A 19,692-nucleotide genomic window follows, 5' to 3' on the forward strand; every position below is an offset into this window, starting at 1 on the left:
TTTGGAGAATAACTCTCGTTTCTTTCTTCTGAAGTTGCTGAGTAAGAATCAATTGTACACTTATATATATATTGCATAATGGATACGTGTCTTTCTCAAGATGTGCCACAAAACCTCTCGCGCATATGCGCGACATAACCCGCGCATATGCGCGAGACCTACTGGTCTCGGCGAACAGTACCCGCGCATATGCGCCACTCTTCTCGCGCATATGCGCCAAGGCTTCTGGAGGTGTCGCGCATATGCGCGCATGTCTTCGCGCATGTGCGCCAACCTTACTGTGATTCTCGCGCATGTGCGCCACTCTTGATCGTGCATGTGCGCCAACACATAAATTTGCACACATAATTTACACCTTTCTTATGTGTTCTGGTCCGATCCGTTCCGTCTATAATTATCTCAATTACTTCAATAATCATTCCAGATTAATTATCAATTACGGTAATCGTACTCAATTCATTTCAGATTACGGTAATTAAATTCTCGGGCATTACAGTCGCCATGTGTCATCTACGGCTAATTTTCTACACTCAAGGTTCCGATTATTCTGGTTTATTGATTATTGTGATAACTTCTAGCAATCATACAACTGTTGGTGCCAGTATTGTGCTATACTTGTTATAAGTGTGGGATAACAAAATTTTTTTTTGAGATATTATGCCGCCTAGAAAGAGATCGAAAGATGTGGCTTCCTCTTCTCGTTCCTACGATGCTAATATATTTTGGAACGAGAAAGCCTTCAGAGTTTACGAGAGCACTTTGTCTAGGTCAATTATTAAAGAAACAAGGGTTAGATCTGACTTACCCTGACTGTGCGATAATAGAAGAGGTTGAGCGAAGGGGTGGGTAGATATAGCCCAGTTATCGCCATATGCAGTTATATCTATAGTCCGGGAATTTTATGCTAATCTGAGAATCAAACACGAGGACTACGGAGTTTTGGTACGAGGAAAACTGGTCTATTTTGATTCGGAAACCATTAATAATATCTATAATCTGCCGAGTTTTGAAAATGATGAGTATATTGCTTTGATTACTGGCACTGTGGATTACGATGCGATTATCAGGAACTTATGCATCGAGGGTGCAGAGTGGCGCTTGAATCAAGGCTCTCCATTCACTTTAAAGAAATCTGACTTACGCCGTGACCCACGCAGTTGGGCATCTTTCATTCTATCACGAATCATGCCCTAATCACATCAAACAGAAATTACAAAGGATAAAATGGCGTTGATTTACGCCATAATGACTGGGAAGACCGTGGATCTTGGGAAGCTCATTAACAGTTTTATCATGCGTGCTGGTACGGGACTCATGACCGTCAACCTCCCTTGTCCACATACTATCACTGCACTATGTCTTCATGTCGGTGTGCAATGGGGCGCAGATGAACAAGTTTTGAAAGCCAAGGGCCCAATCATGATATATACTCCAAACTGCTTGTGATTTGAAGGCGAGTTAGAAAGACAAGCTGCTAGGGCAGCTTACAATCAGAGTGTAACGTACCGTACTTTTGCTACTTAAAATTTGCGGAAGAATTAAAAATTTTCTTAAATAAAAACGTGAGAATTCAAAATTGGATAAAATAAACTGTGCGTCTCAACAAAGCTCTAAAATAGAGTTTGACAAAAGTATTTGAACATTTTCATAAAGACTTAAAAACATGGCGGTCCTCGGGTTTAGCCTCCCGCTAAGTCCAAGCCTGCTCCTTGGTCTCCACCTTCTGTCTCCTCATAAACATCCTCACCTGCATCGATCAAGTCTAGTGAGTCTAAAGACTCAACACGTATAAACTGGAAGTAACGAGCACTACATAATAAGATCACATGCAACTTTAAAATAGAACATACATACTTGAAACTTGAACTTGCATGATAAAACTTGAACATACGTACATACATACTTAGACGTGCCATAAACTTAAACTTTCCTTAAACATGCTTGCATACTTGAACATACATAACTTCATCATTTTGCGTAGAGGATGTTTCAAAGCAAGTGACTCATAACATAATTCGCCTGATCAGACAGTAATGGGCTGACAGGGACGTATCCACTGCCACATACATGATATCCCCGTTCATAATTTAACCGGAGGATCGGTCCCCGTTCATAATTTAACGCTTTACAATCCTGATCTAAACCCGTTCATAATTTAACGAGGGGGAGAGGTCCTCGGCCACGTTCACCTACTTCCAAACCCATTCATAATTTGGTCACAAGACATTTAGCATAGCTCAAAAACTTGAAATATTTTCTTTTGCACGTCAAAATACTTACTTGGCGTTGAGGGATTCGTTGGACTTCGATTTGGGCCGCTGCTGCACATACTAGCGCAATTACATGTACTTACATTTCATAGCTTAGTACGAAGTAATTAAATATCTTATGACATTCTAGATCTCTCGCGACTAGACCTCATCAAATCATCGTACTAACCCATGACATCGAACCCCGCACAATCTGTAAAATGATGTGTGAACCTTTCCCAAAAATAAAGGACATGCACTTACTATTAAAACTTGAAAAGAAGAAAGAACCAAATATTTGGACATAAGGGGTGGCGCTCGGGTGGTAAAACTTGACCGCTCGAGCGGCAGGCTCCGCGTTCGGGCGGTAACAAATTTTCGCTCGAGCGCCGAGGTTACTGGGAAGAACACTCGGACAGAAAGAATGGCACTCGGGCGGCAAAAAGTTACCGCTTGGGTGCCGAACGTACTGGACTCCGCGACTTAAAACTTATACTCTCCAATTTCGATTACACATGTCGTGATCAACGCCTCGAGACTCATCCTAGGACGCTATGATCCATACTCGACACCATATAAATGTCCCAAACGTCAACGCACTCCCAACGAGCAACAAATTCGTAAACTCGAATGTTGACATCAAAACACTTCCTACGGCTTCTAGTGTATTCGAGTGCCTATCGACACTAAACGACACGTCAAATAACAACCCATCATCATACTAAGCATACCAAGACGCAACAACGATCACTTGTAGATTCCCTATGAAGCCTGCAACAATAAAATCTCGAGAACACATCAATGCATAATATTCTGAAAAACGCAGTTTGAGCAGTCGCACGAAAAACGTCATAACTCACTCAATTTTTATCCAAATATTTCTATTTTACTGTCAAATCGAAGGTATCAAAAAGTTATCCAATTTTCAAGTGAAATTTTTCTCTGAATCACGACCAACAAATCGCAGTATTTAAAAAGACAGTAAAAACGAGTTTTCAGATCTAAAATTATTTCAAAACTGATCCAAACCAATTTCCACTCAAACGACGAACGTCACACATAAATTTTTACGCATAAAAATAACACAACACATAATATGACGAGATTGATGCAGAAATAACAGAATATACGTGCTTTTGATATTTAAAATACCGAAACGACGATACCGAAGCGGAGATGGCGCGAATATTGATCCGGGACGAACGTGGCGCTAAAATCTTGCAACGAAATTAAAGAAAAGTTGCTGGAAATTTTGAAGAGGAGGGGCGGCCGCTTCCTAGATGAAGAACCCTGGGTTTGCTCTCTCAAATATAATAAAAATCTGAATGTGAAGTGAATGTGTGTGTTTAGTCGTGTACAGGTTTGTGTAAAAATGTGTGTGTGCGTGTGCATGTCTTTTAGTAAATTAGGGAGAGTAAAATTTGCTTAATTAATAATTAGCAACTAATTTAAAATACTAACTCTCCCTTAACTTTAACACCAACTCTAATTAAAAATAAAGAGGTACATGTGCTAGACTTTAAAAGTTTTAAAACTCTAAAATTCACCTAATAATTAAATTAGGCTTTAAAATACTAACAACTTAATAAATTATTTAAAATACCCCAACCTCAACTTAAAATAAAATACCACAATAAAATTGCCAATATCGTCACCGGTCTTTTCCTCGATCCCGCTTCGAATAATCGCCTGAAACATGACACTTGAAAAACATTTTAACGTGCATCACATAAACATAATTAATTTAAAATAATGCATTTAAATAAATCATGTACTACTAAGACTCGTTTTAAAATTTAATAAATATTTTAATAATTAATTAAATGCATGGGTTATACGCGTACTGAATTTGGACACTACACAGAGGGCCAGAGAACGCCAGCCGCTGCCACCACCATCAATCCCTCGAGTCAGTTTGCGAAACAGGATGTTCCGAATGGAACATGATATGCGGGCTCAGCGCCAAGAGCTGGCCGAACACCGACACACTACTAATACTTTCATGTCTTATATGATGGACTTCACATCGGTGCTTGCCCAGTGTTTTCCACCTACTGGACCCGAGGATGCTCCCTTTCCACCACATCCACCCTGGCCACCATAGTACTCACCACCAGATCTATCACCGCCGTAGCCTATGGACGATGATTCTGAAGATGCTGCGAACGATGACTCGAGCTCCGAGTTCGGACACTCGTGCGTGAGGTATGTGTTGTTGTGTTATTTATTTCTATACATTGAGGACAATGCATACTTTAAGTTTGGGGGGGGGGGGGGGGGGTTGAAATTGCTTGCTTGTTAGAAATTTTTTTTTATTTTTTAATTGCTCAGTAGTTAAATTGATTTTTTTTATTGCATGCTAGATTTGTTAGGAAGAGTCATGGATAAGTAAAATGTGTGGCCGATGATGAAAAATGAATTTCGGTCCTGAAGTATATATATGTGTTCATGATAATTTAGGAGTCACAATTATTTTGCATTGTCGTGTTTGTTGATACTATCATTGATTAGAGACAAGTTGCATGCCTGTGATGCTAAATAGACGATGGAGATCTGATTCTTGGTAATTCTTGCATGACATTGATTGACACTTTTGAAATCATAGAAATGATCTAGGCATTTTTTCAAAATATCCTTGGGCCTGTGTTCTCTGTTTACCGTCAATTGTAGCCCTTTGAGCTTTGAGTTAATTGAGATGCTTAAATTTTCTTCGTGCAACTATTTCATATATCATTTTGATTGAAAATTACATGTGACTGGTTTGTATGAGTTGACTAATGGATTGACAGAAGTCTAGAACTTGTTTGAACACTTTTCGAGGCGAAATACGGATAATATGTGACAAAGGAATGATTTAGGCGATCTTTGGAGCCGTTTTGAGCCTTCGAGCCTACCAAACGAAAATGAAATATCCCTAGTCTCCCATTTTGAGCCTACTAAAGAATCAAGTGCTGTGTATCAATGACACACAATAGCCCCCACTTGTATCTATTCTGCAAGCCCACAACAACTACCTAATGAAGCTTATATACTTATTGTCCTACCTAATTTTGAGAGAAGTAAGTTCATGGGTGTTGTAATGATTCAAACCCTCCTTGAAAAGAAAAAGAAAAATTGAAGTGTGCAAAAAGTAGTTGAAGATAGACAAAAAAAGAAGGAAAAGAGAAACAATCAAAGGAATGAATCAAACAAAAATGGTGAAAAATGAATAATTGGAAAATGGAGGATATGAATGAGAAGAAAACAATAAAGTGACGGTGGATGAAATGATAGTGAAAATGATGAAGATTTGATTATTTCTCTCAAATTTTGATTTCCATACCCTTTATTGTAGCCGTGAGCCATGGCCTAACGTTACAAGACCACAAGACCTATTAACCTTGTCACATTTATCTAATATACTAGTGGAGAAAAGTTGTTCAAGTCAAGCCTATGGATACTTGAAAATCATTGTCAACACGTATAGACTTTAATCATTTGCATGCAAGCATCTCATGGTGTGATTTCATCTTTGATATATTTTTGTTGAATATTTATTGAGCCAATTAATCACCGATAAAGTCCTATGTGATCTATGAATGTGAATTTGTATTTTAATGAAGTGTGATATGCACTGAGCTGATTATTTCTTGAGTTTGTAAGGCAAATGGGTATGGCAACTCTATTTGAGCATTCGTTTGGGTAAACAAACGTTGACATATCACACACACACGTGACTCTTGACTATAGTAGTTTGCGTAATTTTTTACCTTATTTATTAGCTTTTATTTTATTTTTCTCTTGACTAGCAAAAGTTCAAGTTTGGGGGGTTTGATAAGTGCAAGATTCTTAATTTATAATAGAATCCATTTTGTATTATGCTTGATTCAAAAAGAATTATGCGTTTTTGGTTTGTTTTTGTTGTCATTTCAGGAATGGAGAAAATAGGGGGCACAAAACCAAGTGGACTAAGAAAACAGAGCAGTGCGCAGCCAAGAGGACACCCACGAATAGAGGTGTGCGCGCGGCCGCACCACTTCACGCGCAGCCGCGCGCACATTCACGCAAGTCATCGACCCAAGAGGCGCGCGCGGCCGCGCCATTTAACGTGCAGCCGCTCGCGTGCAGCATCAAAACACACGGCAGAATGGTACGTGGAACCGCGCGCCGCCGTGCGTCCAGAATTGTATAAATGCGCGACTCTTAGGTCAGAAAATAGGAGCCGCCGTGGGAGAATAGAACACGCACGAACTGCCACCTTGGGAAAGAAAAGACGCGAGAAACCAAAAGCACACATGAGACGAAGATTCGAGAAGCGAAGAACAATCACAAATACGAAGAACGACAGCCCTGGGGACAGAGACGACACTTCGGATTTGTTATCTTTTCCTTCGATTCTTTATTTTATTGTGTAGTGATGTCTAGAACTATGAACATGTCTTATTTTCTCTTGGATTCCATGATGAACTAAATTTCCATTCTAGAGGTTGACGTAGATTTGTCTATACGATAATTTAACGTTGATATTTTGATGATTGAATTCCGTTTTTGTTTAATTGTGTTCTCTACATTTATTTCACCGCAATTTACTGGCGATAAATTGTGTGTTGTCTGATTAATTCTACAACTCGGGAGAGGGACTAGGATTATAGATCATTAGAGACACATCGTTGAATGTTTATATCATTCGGAAGGCATATAACTTTAGCGAGGCTTAGGTAAGAACATTGTTTGCATTTATCAGTTAAACTTAGATTTTTATTAGGAATAATTGAATCGAAGTTTGATTGATACAATTTATTCGTCATTTGGAAAAGGGAAAATAAAGCACGTAAGTGTTCTTAGCCATTAAATAATAGGAATTCATGAAGTTAAACACAAATACAAGAATTATCGTAGAAACTTAGTGAAATCATTATGATTGAATTCCGTTTTTGTTTAATTGTGTTCTCTACATTTATTTCACTGCAATTTACTGGCGATAAATTTTGTGTTGTCTGATTAATTCTACAACTCGGGAGAGGGACTAGGATTATAGATCATTAGAGACACATCGTTGAATGTTTATATCATTCGGAAGGCGTATAACTATAGCGAGGCTTAGGTAAGAATATTGTTTGCATTTATTAGTTAAACTTAGATTTTTATTAGGAATAATTGAATCGAAGTTTGATTGATACAATTTATTCGTCACTTGGGAAAGGGGGAATAAAGCACGTAAGTGTTCTTAGCCATTAAATAATAGGAATTCATGAAGTTAAACACAACCAGAAGAATTATCGTAGAAACTTAGTGAAATCATTCCTCTAGATATTCTCTCTCATAGTTAGTTCTCAATTTGGTGATTAGATTAATCCTTTGTTTTCAATTAATTCGATTAAGCAATTCAACCTTTTAACTGATTATTCTAAATAAAATTGAGACTATTTTAATTACAAGAACTGATATACATTTTTATACACACTCCTCGTGGGATCGACACTTGTGTTCAAAGTTACATTTTACTATAACTTGATGTCGTGCGCTTGAGAGCATTCAAGAAAACACGCAACAATGACTTGAGACAACATTTTGTCTAAAAAGGCTGGTTTCTACATGCACTTTGGCTAATGATTCTGCCATACGAGTGACTTCTTTTGAGATGCGATCACGGAAGAATCTGGTGGCACTAACTTCAACAACATGCTCAAAGGATAACTTTTTAACAATCTCTGACAGATTATCAAGATTTCTCCTCAGAATATCTATCTCGAATTCAAGATCAAACATTGCTTCTTCTGGGGATGGTGTTCTCTCAAGCATACACTGTCTGATCTCTTCAAGTTGAGCAGTATGAGCAGATGATCTTGAAGGAGGGATAATCAAAGTAGTAGAAGCTGTATCTTCTGGTGGAACAAAAGATAGAGCAATAGTTTGTTCTGCAGAGGTTCTTCCAACAACAGTAGTTTGTTCTGGAGCTGCATTCTCTTCTGGTTGAGCAACTTCAGTGGTTTCCAGTTGGTCAGTGGCTGGAATGGATTCAGATGGGATATTCAAAATAGCTTCCATTTCCGCTTGATGTTCAGCAGAAAATATCTCCAGATTTCGCAGTGATTGAGATGGAGCAGCATCTGGTTCTTCCATAGGATGGTCTGCTGGTTGAGCTTCTGGTTGGACCACATCATCAGCCTGAGCTGTTTCTGGTGCATTAGAAGAAGTACGAATAATAGATTGAATGACTTCATCAACTGAAGCCAATTCAAAAACAAAAATCAGAGATGAGGATTGAGTAGGCATCGTTAGGGATGCAGGAGTACTGGAGATCTTAACTTCTGATGGAGCTGTGGTCCTTTCCTCAACTGCTTATTCTGAAGAAAGTCTGGGATGAAGCCTACTTGATACTGCACAAACTCTCCAAAGGTCTATTCTTGAGCAAGAAGTTGCTCATTCATCAATTTCAATCGGTCAGTCAAAAGTTGGATCACATTCTGATCCTGAGCAGCAGTGGTAATCATAGAGTCAAAATAAGACTTAAGAGTCTTTAAAGCAGATTCCAGCTTCTGGCATTTCAGCTACTCGAGAATGTATCTTCTGTTCATTGCCTCAATCACATTGTCGGTCTTGGCAGAGTCAAAGACCTTCTTTTCATTTTTCACCATTTTCGCATGAACATCTGGTGTTTTCAAATGAGTGATTGGGTGGAGAATTATGACTTTCAGCCAATCATCAAAGAAAGTCATGTCTTCACTGGCAAATTTTTCAATCTCCTCCATGTGAAGATCAATAGCAGTGAGAACATATGACTTGGCGCTAAGAGTTTGTGGTTCGGCAACAAGTTTACCCTTGCCTTTATCTGAAAAAGAGGTAGGCATCACGGGTCTAAAGGCAGAAGACCCTGCAGTAGATTCTCTAATAACGACTCCAAACGTGGGTCTGAAATTCGGAACAGAAGTTGAGGTGGTTGCAGTAGAGATGAGCGCTGGTTTGGAGACGGGGAGAGATTCTGGTTCGGTTGATGTAGCTTCTGGAAATACTTGTCTTAGAGGGACAATGTTTAAATCAGCAACAACTGCTGTTTTCTTGAGGCGGAGGGTTGTGCGTAGGGGTGTTCAAACTTCGGATAAAACAGAAAAAACTGAAAATCCAAACCGAAAAACCAAACAGCGAATCGAACCGAAAGCCGAATTTTTTAATTCGGATATAAATGTTAAAACCGAAGTTTATTTGGTTCGGTTTTGGATTATATATATCAAAACCGAAAAAACCGAAAAACCCAAAATTTCATTAAATTAATAAAATTTTTATATATTTTTTTATATTATATATTTTGATATGATATTTAGTGAATGAAAAATGATTTTGAACAATTTTTAGTTGATTGTTGTTTGTTTAATTAATTTAGACCTTATATTTAAATATTTTACTAAGAAAACATACAAAAAGTTAACATATTATATTTTACAATATATTTATATTATTAATTTAAATAATTATACCAAAACGAAATAACCGACCAAAATAACCGAACCGTTTTGGTAGAAAACCGAACCGAACCGAAGAAAAATGGTTCGGATTCGGATTATATATTTCTAAAGCCGAAAAAACCGAAATAAAAAACCAAAAACCGAACCGACCGATGAAAACCCCTAGTTGTGCGGGCTTTCTTCTTACATAGGGTGGTTGGGAGTGAGGCTTTGGTTGGAGCAGTAGATTCCTCATATACTATTTTATCTGAATCAGTAGAAACAACCACTCTTTTCCTCTTGATTTTCTTTTGAGGTCCTTGAGCCTCAGTCTGAGTGTCTCCAATCTCTTTTCTCAGAGCAACAAATTCAGCCACTGTTGGCTTAGGTCTTAGAGCAAGTACATTATCACCATCGGCCTTAGTAACAGATGAACCATCATGTTCATAAGTAAGAGGAAAACAACATCCTTCAACATCATGCTGATCTGAACAGCAAAACCAGTACCCTTCCTCACAATCATGTCCTTCATGATTCTGAACAAAATCGACTCCAGTCTACTTTAATATGAAAAGTGATAGCTACCATCACTTGAACTTTTTCGTTGGTCAGCTTATCAAACGTACAAGCTTTGACCAAAAGTGCCTTTGCCACGATGTCGACAAACACTTGATATTCCATTTTAAGAAGCTTCTTGAAGTAAGAGGGAGAGATTTCCTCTCCAGAAGATGAGAAGGAGGTAAGGGCAGTAGACATCTCCTCATTAGAAATATCAGAAAAGTCAGAGGTACCTGAGAATGGGATAAAGAAATTCGATCCCAATAGTGCAGCATCGATGGAGATGGATGCACCTCCCTGGGAGTAAATGATTTTCCCATCCTCGACGGTTTCTTTACATAGAAGTCCAGGAGGGTAGTCTTGTATAAAATAGCAGGTGCCTCCAGAAATCTTCTAAGACCATATCTTTAAACGAGGTGAGGTTGATAAAACCCTCTTTATTCAAAAATTGAACCATCATATTTTGATTTGACAATTTTATGTAGATGACATTATCTTTGGTGCTTCATCACAAAAACTTGTTGATAACATTGTTGATAGCATGTCATCGCAATTTGAAATGAGCATGGTAGGAGAGTTGAATTTCTTCCTTGGATGACAATTAAAACAATTGCATGATGATATATTTCTGTGTCAATCCAAGTTTGCTAAGAATCTGGTTAAAAAGTTCTCAAATAATAATTCTAAGCATATGAAAACTCCCATGGGGTCAAGTGAAAAACTGTCGAAAGATGATGTGGCCGACGTTGTTGACAACACCATGTACCGCAACATTATCGATAGTCTTTTGTACTTAACTGAAACATGCCTGATATTATGTTCAGTGTCTGGTTGTGTGCCAGGTACGAACCAAATCAAAGAATATCACACTTAAAAGCTGTTAAACGAATTCTTAGATACATTGCAGGTACACTAGAGTTAGGGTTGTGGTACATACAAGAGACAAACACAAATTTGGTAGGTTTTTATGATGCTGACTGTGCCAGAGACCTAGATGATAGGAAGATCACATCGGGTAGGTGTTTTTACATAGGGAATAAACTTGTGTCTTTATATAGTAAGAAGCAAAATTGTGTGTCCCTAGCCACAGCTAAGCCTGAGTATGTAGCAAATGCTAGTTGCTGCTCACAACTTGTTTAGATGAATCAAATGATTGAGGATTATTGTCACGCCCCAAGACCGGGGTTAGTTGACATCGGCGTTATTCATCAATCACACAATCGAAAAACAATCAGTCTTATAGCATAGTATAAACCGAAGATGTCCGTTCTAGACAAAAAGGGAATAAGCTGAAGCTGATGCACAAACAGATGAAGCAGGACCACGAGGAATGAGCTAAAGTGATGAAGAAGAATAAGAAGAAAAAGGAGCAGCTAACAATGAAAGTATAAGTGATTTATGATTTTATATCATGTGCTCTGTGTTGGGTTATTTTTAGTTTTGGTGTTAAGTATATGCTCTACTTTGATGATACACAATGAATGTTTCTCTCATGTGTTGTCTCCCGTGTTGTCAACACTATTAACACACAAATTCTAACATGATCAAATTTAGGGAGAAATATGTTATCAAAATAAGGGGGAGGTAAATTTTTTGGAGTCAACATGGAAAATCAAGTTTGTGTTCATTTTTTCTAAAAAAGCAAAAAATGAAGAGATTGAAAGGAAAAATAATTCTTGGTTTCCAAGATATAATTTATTCCTTAAAATTATATTTTCCTTATTAGTAAAAATGTGTGAAATAATTAATTAATTGTTTTACCTTTCTAGATCTTCGATAAATATGATAAGATTCTCATGATATTATATTATTGTTTAAAAGAGTTTATTTATAATAAAACTCTTGTTTTCATATTTTGTAGGATTCATTTTTGGGACAAACTCTAGGAGAAAAGACATTTATATAAAGAGGAGAATGTAGTGACTGAAAAAGACTTTTGCATGACAAGAGAAATATTATCAGAGAAAAGGATTAAGTCTCATAGCACAGTCGTCTGAAGATCATCGTTGCTATAGCGTGTTGCCGTAACTATTGGAGACAAATGAAGACAACACTTGTGGAAAATGTTGATTGAAGATCGTGTTTTTGTTACTTCACTTTTCAGCATACTGTTTGTGAATGATCGTTTGCAAAGCAACTTGAGGTGCTTCAAACAAAATATTCTCCAAGAGCTGCAATAGCTCATGTTCTAAGAATGTATACACCGATGAATTAGATCGATTTTGGTACAGAACCAAGCGGAAAACACTCGAAATAACCCTTCGTTAAGAAACACTGATATATTTGTATATCTTGTGTAACTGAATAACCAAAATACTAGATTAGTTTTTGCATTCATTAGTTCAATTATGATGAAAGCTGAACCAACAGATACTCTAACTAGTTAAATCAGTTTGAAAACAGTAGTTAAAAAGTTAAATACACAATATATATTTATGGATGTTCGGAGACTTCAACTGCTCCTACGTCACCCCTTCTACCACCTCGGGTAGGATTCACTAGAAGACTTTGATCTATACAAATGATTGTACAAACCCACCCAGCTTAGGATTTACCCATTACCTTAACTGAACTCCTAGACTAGACTGAAGGCAGCACCTTCTAGCCAACACTTCTTTAACGTTTATGTGAGAAAGACTACATACACAAATTTATTGTCTTTGTGCAAGACTGTATTTGAGTGATGGTGTGTGTGTTTGAGAACCGATCTCTGAAAACTACCCGAAAGTGTTCTCACACACTGAGGGAAATATGCTTCTAATCTAAAGCTGATAACACGTTTAAGTGTTCCATCGACTGGGCTGAATGCTTATCTTTAAACTGATATGACTTTGAAGCGTGTCCTTTCTTTTCTCTCTTTGGTTGTATGTTTCTTCACTGATCTTCACCCTCTACTTATAGGGGCGAAGTTTGATCGTATAATGAGACTCAATTATTGTATCCGTTGCATTTTGAATCTTCCCCGAAATTTGTCTTGTTCTTTATAGAACACTTTTGTCCTTAATCTCTGATACAATGTCCATTATTGTCCTTTTACTGGACAAATATTTTGTACCTTAGTGCACAGCTGGATTCTACTTAAATCAGTTTGTCTTGATCTGCAACTGATTGCTCCAAACTGATGTTCTGAACTGGTCTTCAGTTGGGCTGGTGAAATCAGTTGACTCGTCAGTTGAACCAATTTCACTCTTGTTCAGTTGAACTGATCTTCAGTTGGGCTCTTCATCAGTTGAACACTCCTTTAGATGGCCGGGCTTCTGAGACTATCCTGCCGGACCAACTGAACAATCAGTTGAACTGGTCTAGTTTGGTTGATCAGTTGGTGTCTTCGATAGCTTCAGTTTTGGCTCGTAACTGATTATTTCAGTTTCAATTATCTGCGCTCTAAGGTAGATTATTAAAAAAAACAAACAAGTTTTGTTCACATCAAAATTTAATATTGCGAACATGAAATGTTCCAAAAATCTCTCCTTTTTTGATGATTACAAAACTTGAATTGTGATACCCTTGTCCCACATCTTAAAAATGAAAGATTTAAAATGAGTTTATAATGGCTTATAGTGGACTTTTATAGCAACTTGGGTTAATTATTTTCGTAAAGCGAGAATGAATACGAAGTAGTTGCTATAGGGCCCATTGTGCAATCACGCAGGTGCGGACCTGGGGCGTGACATGAACAATTGACGATAAAAATTTCTCCCCAATGAGATAATCAAAGAAATAAAGAGAAGCTTAAAAAAAAAATTCAGTTCGAGGAATAGCAGAAAGAAACTCCCGCCCTCAACAACTAAATGAAACATTTTTTCAGTTTGAGGGATAATTCTAAACAAAACTCCCCCTCAGAAACTGAATGAAAAACTCCGCTTCAAAAATACAATCATTTACGCGATTAATGAAGTTTTAGTATCAATCAAGCACTTTAGACAACAAATCTTAAAATAGCAGTTCAGTTATGTAAGGCTAACTGGATGAACAAGATGTTTATTTAATCAAATAAGTGTCCCTTGTATTATACATCTGCGCATATCAACCAAGGTAAGGGAAATTGCTACTCCACTTTTAAATAACATCAAACATCAGTTAATTTATACATAATAGAACTGAACATACTAGCAACTGGTCGCCTTGAATGCTTTGAATGCTGCAAAGATTTTGATTTCTTTTTCTAGAAGATCAGCTAATATGCCTTTGGACTTGATCTCTGTACTGGCTAACTGGTCGAGCTGACTCAAACTAGACTCAACTGGTGCTGAACAGCATTGATCATCTAAATTTGATTTGATATGGCAATTGCAACTGATGATTAAGCTCCAGTTAACTCATCAATTTTGATGTGCTGTCGTTGACCACCAAATTAATTTCTATTCTTTTAAATAAAAACGAGTGTAATGGTGAGTAGGGTCGAATCCAAAGGGAACGGTTGATTTATTTCTTTTGATAATAAAAATAAAAAAGGGGGATTTGTTTTGATAATTACTAAATAAAATAATCTAAACTAAATTACCAAGCAAGAAAGAATACTGAATCTAAAATTGAAAATTAATCGACGAGAATAAATTGAAGAATTTAATACGAGAAAATACTGATTCAAGAGGATTCCACTATTTAATTATCTCACTGTTCATCGGTTAACCAATCATTTATTCATGTTATTCCAAACAATTAACATTAGAATAATATGGATAGCTGCTAAAATTCTTGTGTTTTTCTAAATTAATTGACCAAACCCAGCATCCAGTCAAAACTTATCAATAATCAACTGGGCACGATAGCGTTCCATATTAATTAAAGATAGCATTTTAATTTCGTGAAAACAGTTAATCTTAAAATCTAACAACTGAGATAGCTGCAATTGGAAGATCTAGTTCCGTCGATTTATTTAGATTACACAAGTTATGATAACACAACACATCTAACCAATTGCTACTCACGTACCAATCTTTCATGACAATTACGGATCACTGAATTCACGATTAAAATTAGAAAATCATACATCAAATTAAATTGTCAGATTAGTTGACATATAACATTCATATAATTAAATCATAAATCAACGAATACTTGGGCAAAAAAGAATAATAAATTAAAGTACAAAAACCTCACAGTGATAAAATTAAAATAGTAGATTATCCATTGAATCAGACTAAGAAAATTAGCCTAGCACAATTTGATCTACAATCTCCATAAAAAATAAATAAGAAAACATAAAGGAATGGGAAAACTGTTTTGTTGGGAAAAATCTCAAGTCATGCGCCTTCTTTTGTCGTACGTCAGATGAGAGTTGTTGGAGAGTGCTTCCAATTGTTGATTGTTGAAAAAATTGATGGATGCGGCTCCTTCACGTGACTGGTGGCTTTTTTGGGTATATTATTTTTTTGCTAAAAAGCCCACTAATCTCTTAATTAACCTAAATCTTAAAACATAAAATAAAATAATAGATAATATTTTATCTCGATTTTCCCTCCTTGCAATTTTTGGCAGTTGAAACGTCGTCACAAGGCGTGGCCACGCCTCGTTGTTCCAGGACCTCTTCTGTTTTGGCCATTCTCTTTCAAACTCTATCTTGGAAACCTCAAATGTGATAAACATCACCTTTTTAACTCAAATTTACTCCAAGACCGTAAAAGTTCCTCCTACAATAAAATTACACAAAAATGTATCAATTAAACATATCGGAGGTTGAAATAACGGGAAATATGAAAATAAAAATACTAACTATTACGAGCCTATCAAAATCTCCCACACCTAAACGATGCTTGTCCTCAAGCATAAAATAAATCAACTCATTATCTTAATTTTTCGTCCTCCTTCCGCATCCTTTACTTATCCAAAACATTTTTTTTCATGCAACAAGACATTTTAATTTCAGAGTATCTCACAAAATAACATCATGAACAGTTGCTGCAATCAGAATGTGTAGAGATTAGAATGCATGGGATTTGACAACTCCTCACGAGATTCGCTCATTCCGCTCATTAGTGTCTAGGATATATATCAACAAACTCTCATGTCAAATGAACTGAAAATTTTTACCATAGGCTTGCAAAAATATCACATCCTTCCACTAAATGAATGAATCAAAATACACAAACAAAAAGGGCTATAAATAGGTTGTAACGTGGCTAGGGGTAAGGTAGGATAAAAAAAAACAATGAGCTAAGGAATTGGAGAAACTATATCAAACTTTTCTCACCGAAAATAAAAATGTATCCAAAAACTCTTATATCTCATAATAACAATCAAGAGCATTTCTTTTTCTTTTTTCCTTTTTTTTTTGCTCTTCTTTTCTTTTTTCACTTCGTCTACTTCTCTTTTTTCTCTTTTTTTTTTCTTTTTTGTTTTTATTTGTAGACGGTGACCATAAGAATTCGAGATTGAGTAAATCCCAACAATTCACACTATTTTGGATTGAGTGATGCTATTTGTGAAAAGTTTATATGATTCTCCAATTCAAGGTTCAAAAAGAGGGATAACCTACAAAAAGGATTTATCACGGCTTGTAAAATGATTATTTTTATTCAAAGAAAAAGGCTGAGGCTCAAACTTGGTTCACTAGGGGTCTATGAATCAGGGTATGCTCAAAGAACGGCTTAGATGATGCGAAATAAAATGGTTTGAACTTAATACCCTTATCATTTAGTCTATGCACATAACCCACCATAAAGTGTTGACAAAGACATGTGTAACAATGCAAGTTCTAGAAAAATTAACAATGCAATGACAACACACAATAGCAATTGTGTTAAATCCCACACACTTGTCATCTCTAACTATCATCAAGAGCAACTTATTCATAATGCAAAAGTGAGAATGCAAAAACATTTGCACGCAAAGAAAACATCATTTTTTTTCACATCGGAGGCAATCAGGATTCAGAAGAAAGAATAACAAATGAACTAGGTGCTTGGAACTAAAAACATCACTATTTTTTTTTCTTTTTTTAAAAAAAATTAAAATGCATAAAAAATAAATCAAAATACTAAAAATCGAATAAAATAAAAAAAATCAAAAATCTCACAGTCAAGTTAAACTTCTCACCAGCACATCAAAAACTCCCACACCTAAACTTGACATTGTCCTCAATGACAAAAAATAGATGTGCAACTAAAACGATAAAATAGTATGAAGTTAGAGAACTCCCCTGAAAAATGTTGAGCATCGTAAAGAAACATCATCCAGTGCTGCGGAGGGGGAAACGATGGTTCGAATCCCATGTGTCTGTAGAATGCCAACTAATTCAGTTCAATTCTGGTCAACCGTTGCTTGATCTCATCCACTTCCACGTCGATACGCCTTCGTGATAGAGTAGCAGATGTGGGTGGAGGCGCACATGAGTCCAAAGGGTCGTCCAGACCATCAGATTCAGAATTGTGGTGGCCGGGTCGTGCAGTCACTGGGCCTGGTGGACAAAAAGAAAATACTCCCTGCACTTGTTCTATCAATCCCATAGTCTCTAAACAATGCAAATCAAGAGGAAGCATATGACAAGCAACATGAAGGTCATTATTATCAAGATCAATCAACTTCAGGTTGACAGCTAATGCAGTGATCAATGAACCAAGAATCAAATGAAGTTTATGAGCAACGACACAAGCAAATTGAGACGCCAACCAAAAACCAAAATTAACTCTTATTCTGTTTTGCATGCACCACAAGAAAAACAATTCTGCTTTTGTTAACACACCCGTGGAGTCTTTTCGACCCGAAAAAATAAAAGCAAAGAATCTGTGAATTTATATCAACTCTGGGCTATGCAAGTAATAATCTTTGGATTTACTCGGGTCGTAATCATTCTGTGTGGACATAGCTCGATAAGGGGCAATGAGATTAAATTGGTCATGAAAATCACACGCACTATTCAAATATTCATCGGTGTTTGCAAAATCATTTTCAATAAAACCAAAAGCAATGTTAAATTCAGTGATTGAAAATTTTAAAGTGCGTCCATTAACCTAAAACGAACTACTCCTGAACTGGAGAGTGTGAAATTAGCAGTCTTGACCAATTCAAAAGTGGCATAAAACTCACGCACAAGTTCTATATAAGCAGGGCATAAGACAGAAAAATATGATTCCCAACCAATGTTGCGAATCAAATCAAGCACTCCAATTTTAATATTCAACAATTCCATGGTGGGGTGGTGAATATGCTTGAATGGGATGATTTTTTTGTTACACAATGCCTTATATTTATCTTTTTCCACTTTTTTGATGAAGGTCAAATGACCATTCAAATCTGACTCAGACGGTGGTAACGAATTCATCCTTTTTCCCATTCTAGCCCTTTTCCGGCCCGACGAAGAACTTGGGATGCCGACTTTTTTATTCGATGCTTGAGAATCCCGTTGCATTCTATTAACAAATTGTACCCTTCACACAATTATCCCACGACCAACAATAAACACGGGCACAATCACAAGTTAAGCCAGTAATAATAGGCGCACACAACGATATCCAATTGCTAGTGGAAGGAATAAGTTAACAAAGCACTATCTAAACACATATAATCGAAATAAAAGAGGGTTCGGAGAGATATCACCTAAATTTGCGTGGCGGCTGTGCGCTGGTGGAGATGCGGTTGGTTCAAAGTTGTGCTGTGGAGGAATGATGCCGCTAGAGATGAGTGATGCACCGAGCGAAGCTACCGTGCGAAACCGAGATGGAGGTCGGCTAGAGTGCGCGAGCGGTGTGGACGAGCGACTCTGGAGTAGGTGGTTCTCGGTGGTAACAGAGATGGCGAAGGGCGCTGAGGTTATTGGTGTGCTGGACGAGGTGTGTGTGTAGGATCGAGAGAGACAGCGGTGGCCGTGCTTGGTTCTGTGCAGGTTGACAAGCAATGTGGTGTGAGTGGCTGTGGAGATGCGGTTGTTGTAGGAGACGCGAGTGGCGGTGCTGGAGGTTGCAGAGTGGTGCGCTGGAGAAGGTGTGGCTATTCGTTGGGTGCTTGCGGCGGCACTGAGGTTATTGTGCGGTGGCCGTGCGAAGTCGCTGGAGTTGCAGAGTAGGAAACGAGCGGTGGTGTTGAAGATGCAGAGTAGGAGACGCTGTGGGAGAGAATAAAAAAAAGCTAGGTTAAAAAAATATTTTTTTATTTATTAAAAAAGAAAAAACAGAAAACCTCCCAGCAGTAGAGGTATGTGAATAAGGCGTGGCCACGCCTTATGCGAAAACCTCTACTGGAAAATTTATTTATTTTGTTTTATTTTAATTTTTTTTTGTTTAAATCTGTAGAGGTGTTTCAACAAGGCGTGGGCACGCCTTATGCGAAAACCTCTACTGGAAAAATAAAAATAAAAAACAAGAACTAATATTGGGTTGCCTCCCAAAAGCGCAATTTTTTTAATGTTGTTATGCTCGACATTCTTCGTCCCATCAGCTTTCAGAATATTGGGGTTTTTCCAACTCGATTTCTAGTACTTGGGACGCGCTTTCATCTTCATGTAACACCTTCAATTGAAGTCCATT

The sequence above is a fragment of the Primulina eburnea genome, chromosome 6 (assembly GCF_022965805.1).
Source record: "Primulina eburnea isolate SZY01 chromosome 6, ASM2296580v1, whole genome shotgun sequence".
Classification (NCBI taxonomy): Eukaryota; Viridiplantae; Streptophyta; class Magnoliopsida; order Lamiales; family Gesneriaceae; genus Primulina; species Primulina eburnea.